The sequence below is a fragment of the Lipotes vexillifer genome, unplaced genomic scaffold (genome assembly GCF_000442215.2).
Source record: "Lipotes vexillifer unplaced genomic scaffold, Lipotes_vexillifer_v1.1 scaffold753, whole genome shotgun sequence".
Taxonomy (NCBI): Eukaryota; Metazoa; Chordata; class Mammalia; order Artiodactyla; family Lipotidae; genus Lipotes; species Lipotes vexillifer.
Window position 1 is genome coordinate 108,821 of NW_006783618.1, and position 9,511 is coordinate 118,331.

Here is a 9,511-nt window from a genome sequence, read left to right on the forward strand (position 1 = left end):
AACCCCTGGCCCCCAGAGACCCCAGGGCATTGGAGCTCATCCCCCACGCCGAGCCCAACGCACCCCCTCTAAGAACCAGAGCTCCTCCTGTGTGCGGTGCTTTCCCCACCTTGGCAAGGCCCAGAGAAGCACCATTGAATTTCACAGCATTTTAACATAGAATTTCCATCTCTAAATCCCCTCATTTCGAGTACTACTCCCAGTATACGCTTGATTTGAGAGATTTGCCACAGGGAGAGGGGTCCTGCAGAGGACCCCTGCCCAGGATGGACAGACAGCTAAAACATCAACACCCATGACTCGCAGGGAGACAGACATAGCCCCTCAGCTTCTGGCTCTTCGCTTCCAGAATTCTAGCCTTTTCAGGTCTCCTTCCCCACCCAGCCCCTCCCAGAAGCCTCAAGAGCCCCCAGTTTATCTGGCTAATGGGTCCCTGTAGAGGTGTTCCCACTCTCCCTGCTGAGGCCCCATTAACTCCAGAATCACCTCCAGCCACCTCCTAAGTACCCTGCAAATGTGCTCCAACCCTGGAGGAAGGGGCAGGTAGGTGGGATGGGCGTCCACGAGAGACTGAGTCAGGAAAGAACCACGGGCGCCCTGAGGGTGGAGCAGCTTTGCCCTGGTGGCTCAACATGTGGATCCCAGCAAGTGTGGCCACCACCTCCCTGTGACTTTGGGAAAAGCCACTTCTGTCCTGTCCCTCAGTTTTCTCGTCTGCAAAACAGTGATGTTAATCCTTGCTGTGCCTAATTCCTAGGATTACACCAAAGACTCCAGAATGCCAGCGAAAGCCCTTTTGTAAACCGTGACGTTCTATGCGGAAGTGAAGGACCATCGTTATGTAGCGAGCTGTCAAGGTCATTCCCCACCAAGCAAGCATCAAGGCCCTGGCAGAATACCTCCAGGGACAGACCTCACTTCCTCCCAGGGCTTTCTGCCAGCAGCCTGGACCTTCAGAGATTTCTAGTGAGTCTGTGGCTAGATGGTAAATTACCTTAGGAGAGGAAGCAGGTCCTCCATGAACTTGGCCACCACTGTCTGTTTTTATTTCCTATTCTTCTTATTTTCCTAGTAACACTCCTTTTGGAAATGGCTCATCTTGTCCCAGATAAAATAAACTGGGAGAAGTTTATCCTCAGGCAGTGGCTGTTGTAGCAGGAAGTTTAGGCAGTGGGTGAGGGGGTGTGTGGGGACCATTATGGGTCCATAATGAAGCCCATGGGACCCCTCCCCAAAAGCCAGAGCCTGTTCAGAGGGGGAGCAGCGGGGGAAGAGCCTGAAAGAGCTGGAGATGCAGCCCCTTCCCCGGCCATCCCTCAAACCGCGCGGGGGAAGTCCTGGGCTTTGTGGGTGGTGAGGGTGCCCCTGGGCACCCACCAAGACTGGGATGAGTGATGGGTCCCCAAAACAGGGAGCAGGGGCTTTAGACGATAGGCTGTCTCCGAGACCCCGGGCAGCGTGCATGTCAGGGCCAGGGAGGGGCAGTCAGTCTGCTGTCCCCTCCTCCCACCCACCACTGGCACCCTGAACCAGCTCCAGACCATGCCCTGTGACTGAGCCTGCTCTGGAATCCGGATACCGGCTATCATAGCCTTCAGTCCAACCCCCAGGCCATGCCTAGGAATCGTCTCAGCTGCCCCGGACCTCACATCTTTCTGCAACGCGCACAGAGCTGATACCATCACGCCACAGTGGGGCAGGGTCAGACGTGACTGCTTTAATGCTGTCACTCACGACGTCTCATCCCAACCCCAAGGAGGCAGGCCACGGCTGTAATAGCTCCAACCAGACTAGAAGAGAGAGGAGGCTCCCGCAGGGCCACCCTGACCCCCTGCTCTCTCCCCCTCCACAAGGGACAGTGGAGGCTCCAACAGTGCAGGAAGTCGCTGTGCAGTGCCCAGCAGCTGAGAGTGGGAAGGGGGCTGGGGAGCCTGCCTGAGACGTCAGGTGACACCGACCCCAGCCCAGTGAGGTTTGGTTTCTGTGAGGACAGAGCCCAGGGCCCCTTGGTCTGCCCAGGCTTCCTACTGCTGGGTGCTGGATCGTGGCTCCCGAGGGCAGCAGTGAGGGGTAATGAAGGAACATCTGCTGGGGCTGGAAGAATCTGGAGCTCACCAGAGGTGGTCAGTCCCTCCCCCGCAATCCAGGCAAAGGAGGGAACCAACACTGTGCTTCAATGTCGGAATCGCCGAGAACACCACTGATGTTAGAACACTACCACTGCTGCCGCTACAATTCCTAGAGGCCGCTCTACCCCAGGAGCTCCGTGTGCGTTATCTCACTTATTTCTGCCATTTCTCCACTTTACAGAGGAGAAAACTGAGGCTCAGAACAGCTAAGGTCACAGCACTAGAAATACTGGAGCATCCAGGCCATTATTCTCCCCACTGCTCTGTGTGCCTTCTCAGATTTGGTCCTTCTTTCCCCTTCAAAGCAGCCCTTTGTGAGAGAGGGAGGAAGGAGTTAGGAGCTGGCAGATAAGGGGAGAGGGCACCCAGGGGGGAGGGAGGGAGTGCCCAGCCCAGCCCACAGGGTGCATGACAGACAAATGGCTTCCCTGTGCCCCCCACCCCCGGCCCTCCCCAGCTCGCTGGGCAATAGCCTCGCTCATCTTCCTCCCTCTGAGAGGGCTGGGGCTCAGGGTCCTGCCTGGCAGGGTCCCCAACAGGGAGATAGTCCCTCTCCCCCCAGGAATGTGCATGAAATCCCAGTAACTCTCTCCAGCTGGGCCCAACTTTGCAGAGGGCTCTGGGAGCAAACCCTGTGGCGAGGGGCGGGCTTCTGGGAAAGTTAGCCTCCCTCATGTTCCTCTTTCCCCCTAATGACAACTCAAGGTGTGAAGGGCTGGGTGGGAGGGGCTGGGACCCTGGTGACACTGGGGAGAGCATTCCAGATGGCGGGAATGCTGTGTGCAGAGTGGGAAGTGACTGCCCTCAGCCCTGCCCAAGGAGTGTCACAATCTCTCTCTCTCTGTGTCACACACATGCACACGTACACATACACCCACATACACACGTATACACCCGTACACATATACATACAGACACCCATACACACATAGACTCACACATACATACACTCACACACACTTGGATGTCCTAAGGCCCGCACAGGCCTAGACAAGTTGGCTTTGCAGATCGTGACCAGCAGGGGACTAGGGAAAGCTGAGGGCGGGGATGAGAGCGGGCCACAGGCAAGATTAGAGGAGGGGTCCCAGCCCGAGCTGCCTGGGAATTGCCCAAGGAGCAGACACGTCCCCTGCCCTCCTTGAACCAATGCTTATTAAGCACTGAGTGGCGCAGGCACTGTGCTGAGGGCTCTGACACGCACTAGCTCATTTACATCTGACAACAACCCTGTTGTGGTTCCCATTTTACAGGTGAGGCTCAGAGAATTTGAGTGACTTGCCCAAGATTCTACAGCTAAGTAAGTGGCACACTCAGGAAGGAGCTGACCTGTCTTCCCCCGCAGACGAACAGGGAGAAATCCTCATCAAGGCCGCTCGGAGCTCTGCACTGAGGACCCGGACACCTGGGTTCCTATCTCACTTCCATCATCAGTGAGATGTGTGACCTTGAGCATTTTATTAAATTTCTCTGAGCCTTCAGTTAGCCACCTGTCAACAGAGGCAATGGGGTGGGGGCATCAAATGAGGTAATTTAAGTAAAAGCACATGGAATACAGGTATAGTATCATATATATGATAGTAAGCTAAGGTGGCCACAGGTGTAATTTGGCCCAGCATGCTAGCTCAGGGAAGAAGCCAGGATCCCAGGGAGGGGAGAAGCGGCAACATCATCACCACCAACATCATCACCACCATCAACATCATCACCACCAACATCATCACCACCAACATCATCATCACCACCATCATCACCACCATCAACATCATCACCACCAACATCATCACCACCATCATCACCACCATCAACATCATCACCACCAACATCATCACCACCATCATCACCACCATCAACATCATCACCACCAACATCATCACCACCATCATCACCACCATCAACATCATCACCACCAACATCATCATCACCAACATCATCACCACCATCAACATCATCACCACCAACATCATCACCACCATCAACATCATCACCACCAACATCATCACCACCAACAACATCATCATCACCAACATCATCACCACCATCAACATCATCACCATCAACATCATCACCACTGTCAATATGCATTTATGGAGTAGCTAACAACAAAAATAGCAGCCAATTATTACATATTGACTATGTGCCAGGCACAGTGCTATACACATTCCGTAATTCATGTGTGCTCCAGACAGACGACATGGAAGTCAGAGGTGAGGGAGAAACAAGGGCAGGGCTGCAGAGCCTAGAGCCCCAGTCTCCATCCAGAGGGGCCAGAGAAGGTGATTGCAAACTGACCTCCACCTGAGTGCAGAACCAGAGAAAATTCTGTGGTCAAAGGCTTTCTGCACTAATACTAATCCACCAGGGCAGACGCAAAGCCGAAGGGCAACCCAGCCCAGGGCAGGGGGAATGACCAGGAGCCCACCTCAGGGAAGAGGGAGGCAGGGTCTCCCAGCAGCTCCTAAGGTCAGCCTCTTCGGCCTGTAGCCCAGGACAAGGAGAAGGCAGAGGCCTGGCTGAGTCTGAGTCGTGCTGGTCAGGTAGTCGTGCTGGTTGCATCGGGCTGAGGAAAGGGCTCTGTGACTCACTCAGTTCCAGGCCTCTGGGTGGGCTCCCTCACCACCTGGGTCACAAGAAAGCACATGAAAGGGTGCTCTTCTGTATGGACTGAGCAGGGGAGGAGAGGGATGTATCCGCTCCTGGGCAAGGAGAGAGAGGATATTCCCACAATCCCCCAGTGTGATGGAGCAGAAGCCGCCCCACTTGGAGTCATGGGAAGAAAGCATTGAAATGAGAGAGAGACAGGAGCTGGAGCAAGCTGAACACGAGGACTCGAGTCCTGGCTGCCCACCTCTGGCCAGCAGGAAGGAGCCACTCCCGCACCCCTGGGCTGGAGAAATGGCCAGAGGGACTCTGACCCGGTGGGTGGGCGGGCCCTTGGCAGTGAAATCAGCCCCACCCCCAGCCAATCCTACCTACCAACATCCAAGCCGAGTCCAGACACCCAGCTTCCTCTGAGCTCCTGGTCCCCCAGAAACACCTCTTCGGCCTGTGCCACAGAAGGCGCGCAGACGGCAGACCGACCCAGGACAGCTTCTTGGGCAGGAGGGCCAAGTGCTCCCCAAGGAGCCTTGGAAGGTCAGCCCACAGGAGAGCCTGGGTCAGTCCAGCTCCCGAGAAAGCAGCATCTCTGTCCCCAGGCAGGGGCAGCGGGAGAGAGGGGTTACATTAGCTATGGATAAAACCTAACCTCTGAGCCAGGTCCACTCCCTACATATCTCTCCCCAGATTCATGCCCTGTCTATCCTCTTTTGAACCCAATTTCCAAGACATAACCAATGCTTGGAATTTCCCTTATACACCCCACATCTCACACACGTGTCCCTGCAACACTCCTTATCCTGCCTACAATGTTCTCCATTTATTCTCCTGGAGAACTCCTATTATGCTTTCAAAACCCTGTTCAGAAGGCCCCTCATCTGTGAAGCCAAGAACTCCTAAAACTAATCACTCTATTCCATACACCTGTCATGGACCTTGGACAGACTTCTCTTGAGGCATGAATCATAAAATAGAGCATTTGTATACATGTCAGATTTCCCCATTAGCCGGGGGTAGAACCCCCAGCAGCTGGCACAGTGCGTGGCAAATGGAAGGTGCTGGGATGTGTTTATGGAACTGAGCGGGGGGCAACAGGTAGGCAAGTGAGCACGATGTCTGGGTCCGCTTTCCATCACTGAGCAAAGGCTGGGACTCAGGACCAACGAGGTATGGCTAAGAACAGGGGTGGTAGGGAGAAGCAGACTGAGACTGTTGGACCCTTGTGTGGGACCTAAAGCTCCTCCCACCCCCACCATGGGGCCTCAGGGCAGCGGGCTGGTCTGGTTCCAGGAAGAGCCAAGAAGCTCCTGACTGTCACTGGCCTGCAGCCCCCTTGACAAAACCCAGCTCTGTGTTTACTTCCCAACTGGGGATTTCAGTTTCTCAGTCTGAGGGACCCAAAAACCAGGCACGCTGTCCCCAAGTGACAGGTGAGAGCACTGAGGCATAGGGGATATCACTGGTGTGACCCCAGAGACAGGTAAGAAGGAGTTGGTTGGGGGCCATCCTTGAAGCCTTGAGCCAGGGCAGATGCAGACTCTGCATCTGGGACACAAAGCAACCAGCCCCTGCTGACAGAGTAGGGAAAAGAGGGACTTCAGAAGTCGATCTGGATCCAATTCCAGCTGTGAAGTTCCTGGCTGTGGGACTCCAGACAACTAACTTAACCTCTCTGAGCCTTTTTAGTAGAATAAAACCAATGTGACCAACCTCAGCCCAGCACCCAGCCTGGCTCCCGGGAGGCCCCTTGCCCCACTCTCCCTCACACCCTGATTCCCAGCTCTCCCAGGCCCTATGCTCCAGCCCTGGCCAGCCCGGCTGCCTGCGGGCGACTGGTCCTGTCCTAAAGCCTGTGGAGCTGGGGCTAGGGGAACAGATTTGTCCCGGTGTAACCAGAGAGTGTCTGGGGGCTCAGTTCCAGGGCTCCAGCTGGGGTCAGTGCCAGGCCCCCACCTCACAGCTGTCAAGGGGAGGAGGCCCGGAGACAAAGCAACTGGGAGTGAGGGGATAGGTAGGGCTGTGTCTGGTAAGGGAGACGGGGTGGCAGTTCCATGCATGTGAGGGACCAGGACTGCTAAGAAGACCCCATGGCCTGATTGGGGAATGTTACGCAGATGCAGGTTCCAGGGCCGCTCAGCCACTGACAAGCTGGGTGACCTTGCATGAAGCGCTTAACCTCTCTGAACCTCATTTTGCTCACTGGGAATAGCATTATCTAATTTTGCAGGCTTGATGTGAGGATCTAACCCCAAATCAGCCAAGGCGCCGGTCGGTGCCTGACATGTTGGAGACTTCAGACTGATTCTCCTCTTTGCCTTCCCCTTTCCTCCTCCCCATCTCTCTTTTTCCCTCCACTAGTATTTCCTCCACCAGGGTGGGGCCCTCAGTGTGGAGCAGGCAGGGCCCAGGGCCTCCAAGGGAATTTGCACTTATATTTTGAGAGGGACATGGAGAGAGGGCAATTTGAGGGAACAAAATCAGAGTTATCCACTCTGGCCCTGGCACCTTTGAGCCCCTGCCCGCAGTATCCCACCCTTTTTGGCCCTTGGTTTCTTTAATGACCACGTTAGCGCCTTTACAAACTCATTTGCGTATATTATTGTTTGCACTGTAAGCATGCTATAAGGCCCCTTAGAAGGACGGCTGCCTCCCTGTCTTGCTGAAGTGGCCCCAGAGTCACTGAGGGGGTGATGGGTGAAAGAGCGTGGGAGAGGGCACCCGGAAGCAGGGAGCTGAGGGCAAGGGCTGACGTGAAGCTGTCTCTCCCTCCTGCCTGGATCCCACACAGGGCTGGCCCACCCAGCTGAGCTGGCTATGGCAGGAGAAAAACGTGAACTTCAGGAGCCAAGCAGGGTATGTGCACTTATGCATCTCTGCTGCTTAGGGTCAGAATAGTGCCTTGGAATACAGTAGATCCTCAATAAATGCTTGCTAAACCAAAGGAGAAGCAGACTCAGAGGCTGCAGGAGTGGAAGCAGGAAGGCTTGAGGATAAAGAAGAGAGACCAGGAAGGAGATGATGGTGGATGCTAAGAAGCTAAGGTTTAGAGAAAAGAGGACGAGGTTTGTTTAATTGACTGCAGTATCCCAGCCCGAGAGGTCTGTGAAAGGAGAGGAGAGATGGGGGGAGGGTAAGGGTCCATGGAGGAGTCTGAGGTTCCTAAGTCCCTGTGATACACACACGCAGACACTGCCCTCCCAGCGGGACCATAGCCCACCAGCTGTGGATGGATAGATGCTGGGCCCAGAGCCTTTGCAAAGAGTCCTCCTTCCAGTCACGGTCAGTAGTCCGGCCAGAGGGGCTGCAGATTCACTGGGAGCCAATCTGTTACGGAGGACTCTGTCAGACACCCGCTCCCTCAGGGCGTTGGAATGGAGCAGAGAGACAGAGACAGAGAGAGGCAAGTGCTTGTCAACCCCGCTTTAGGAAATTGGCTCCATGATGTTTATTGCAAACTGCAATTTAGCATCTCTATTCAGGTGCTCGCCTGTTTAATTACGTATAATACGGTGTGGGGAGGAAGGAGGGAAGGGGGTGCATATGATTTTCTCCTCAGTCCCTTCCTCCCTGGGTGTTGGGAATGTCAGAGGTGAGAAATGGAGCCCAGCAGACGGAGGGAAGGGAAAGGCCTGGCGCCATCCACGCTTCCCATTCCAAGCCTGGGCTGGCAGGGCTGGCCAGAAAGCAGCACGTGCCCCTGGCCACAGATTCAGTTCCAACAGCTCTGGTGTCCTTGTCTTCAGGGACCTCCCCCAGTGGCCGCCCCTCAGGCTGAGAAATCATTCGACAAAACTTCACAACTTCCCAGGCCGTTTTCTTTCCAACGCCCAGAGAGACTGGGTGATTTGCCCAGGTCATCAGAGAGCAAGCTGAGAGGGGCTGCCACCTACCCCAGCCCCACTTCCCACCCATGGAGCCAGGGCTCCCGGGCAATAGCCGGGCGGGTCCAGACAGCAGGCGGGAGGCTTAGTCCCCTCCCCTTAGACTCTGGCCCTATGTGTTTTTCAGCTTCTCGGGCACTGGACAGACTAGGTTTCCCCCAAGGATCCCCATTCATGCTCAAGCTCCCATCTTCCCCTCCCCAGATCCTCACACTTTCTCCAGAGCTGGGAGGGCAAAGCACCAATTAGTTCATTTGCCTGTTTAATTGGGTAGGAAGGAGAAGGAAATTAAACTCCTCAATAGAGATCTTCCCTGCAGGGCCAGAGATGGAATGAGGGTGTGGGGAACCCCACCCCTGAGCACCCCTGAGCCTGGCCTGTGTTCCCCAGCCCCCATTCCCACCTCCATGCCCCAGATCCCAAGATCAGAGCAGAGGCTGGGATTACAGGGCCCTGGGGAGCCAGCATATGAGGTCTGTCCTGCCCTAACTGGGACAGCCCCCCAGAACTGGAGCATGATGGGGGGGGGGAAGCTGCAGGTGAAGGGGTTAGGGCAGGACACCGCCTCAGCCTCTGATTCTTACTTTTTGCCCACCTCTCTGACTCCAAAAGTTTTCTTTCTCTCCCTCTCTTCTCTCTATGTCTCCCTCTGTCCTACTGTCTCATTCTCTGCCTTGGTCTCTTGGTTCCAGAAAAGCCCCTCCCCCAGGGGGGCCCAGGAAGTATGGCCAGGTTCCTGGGGTGCACCGTGGCCACCGTCCTCATCCTCAGTGTGGCTCTTACTGTCTTCTTTCTGTATCACCGGCAGCAGAAGAGCAGGCTGGAGGTGGACGGGGGCGAGTGAGTGCGAACCAGCCCGTCCTCTGTCCCCCCAAACCTCCCCCACCCCACCCACTGCCCACCCCC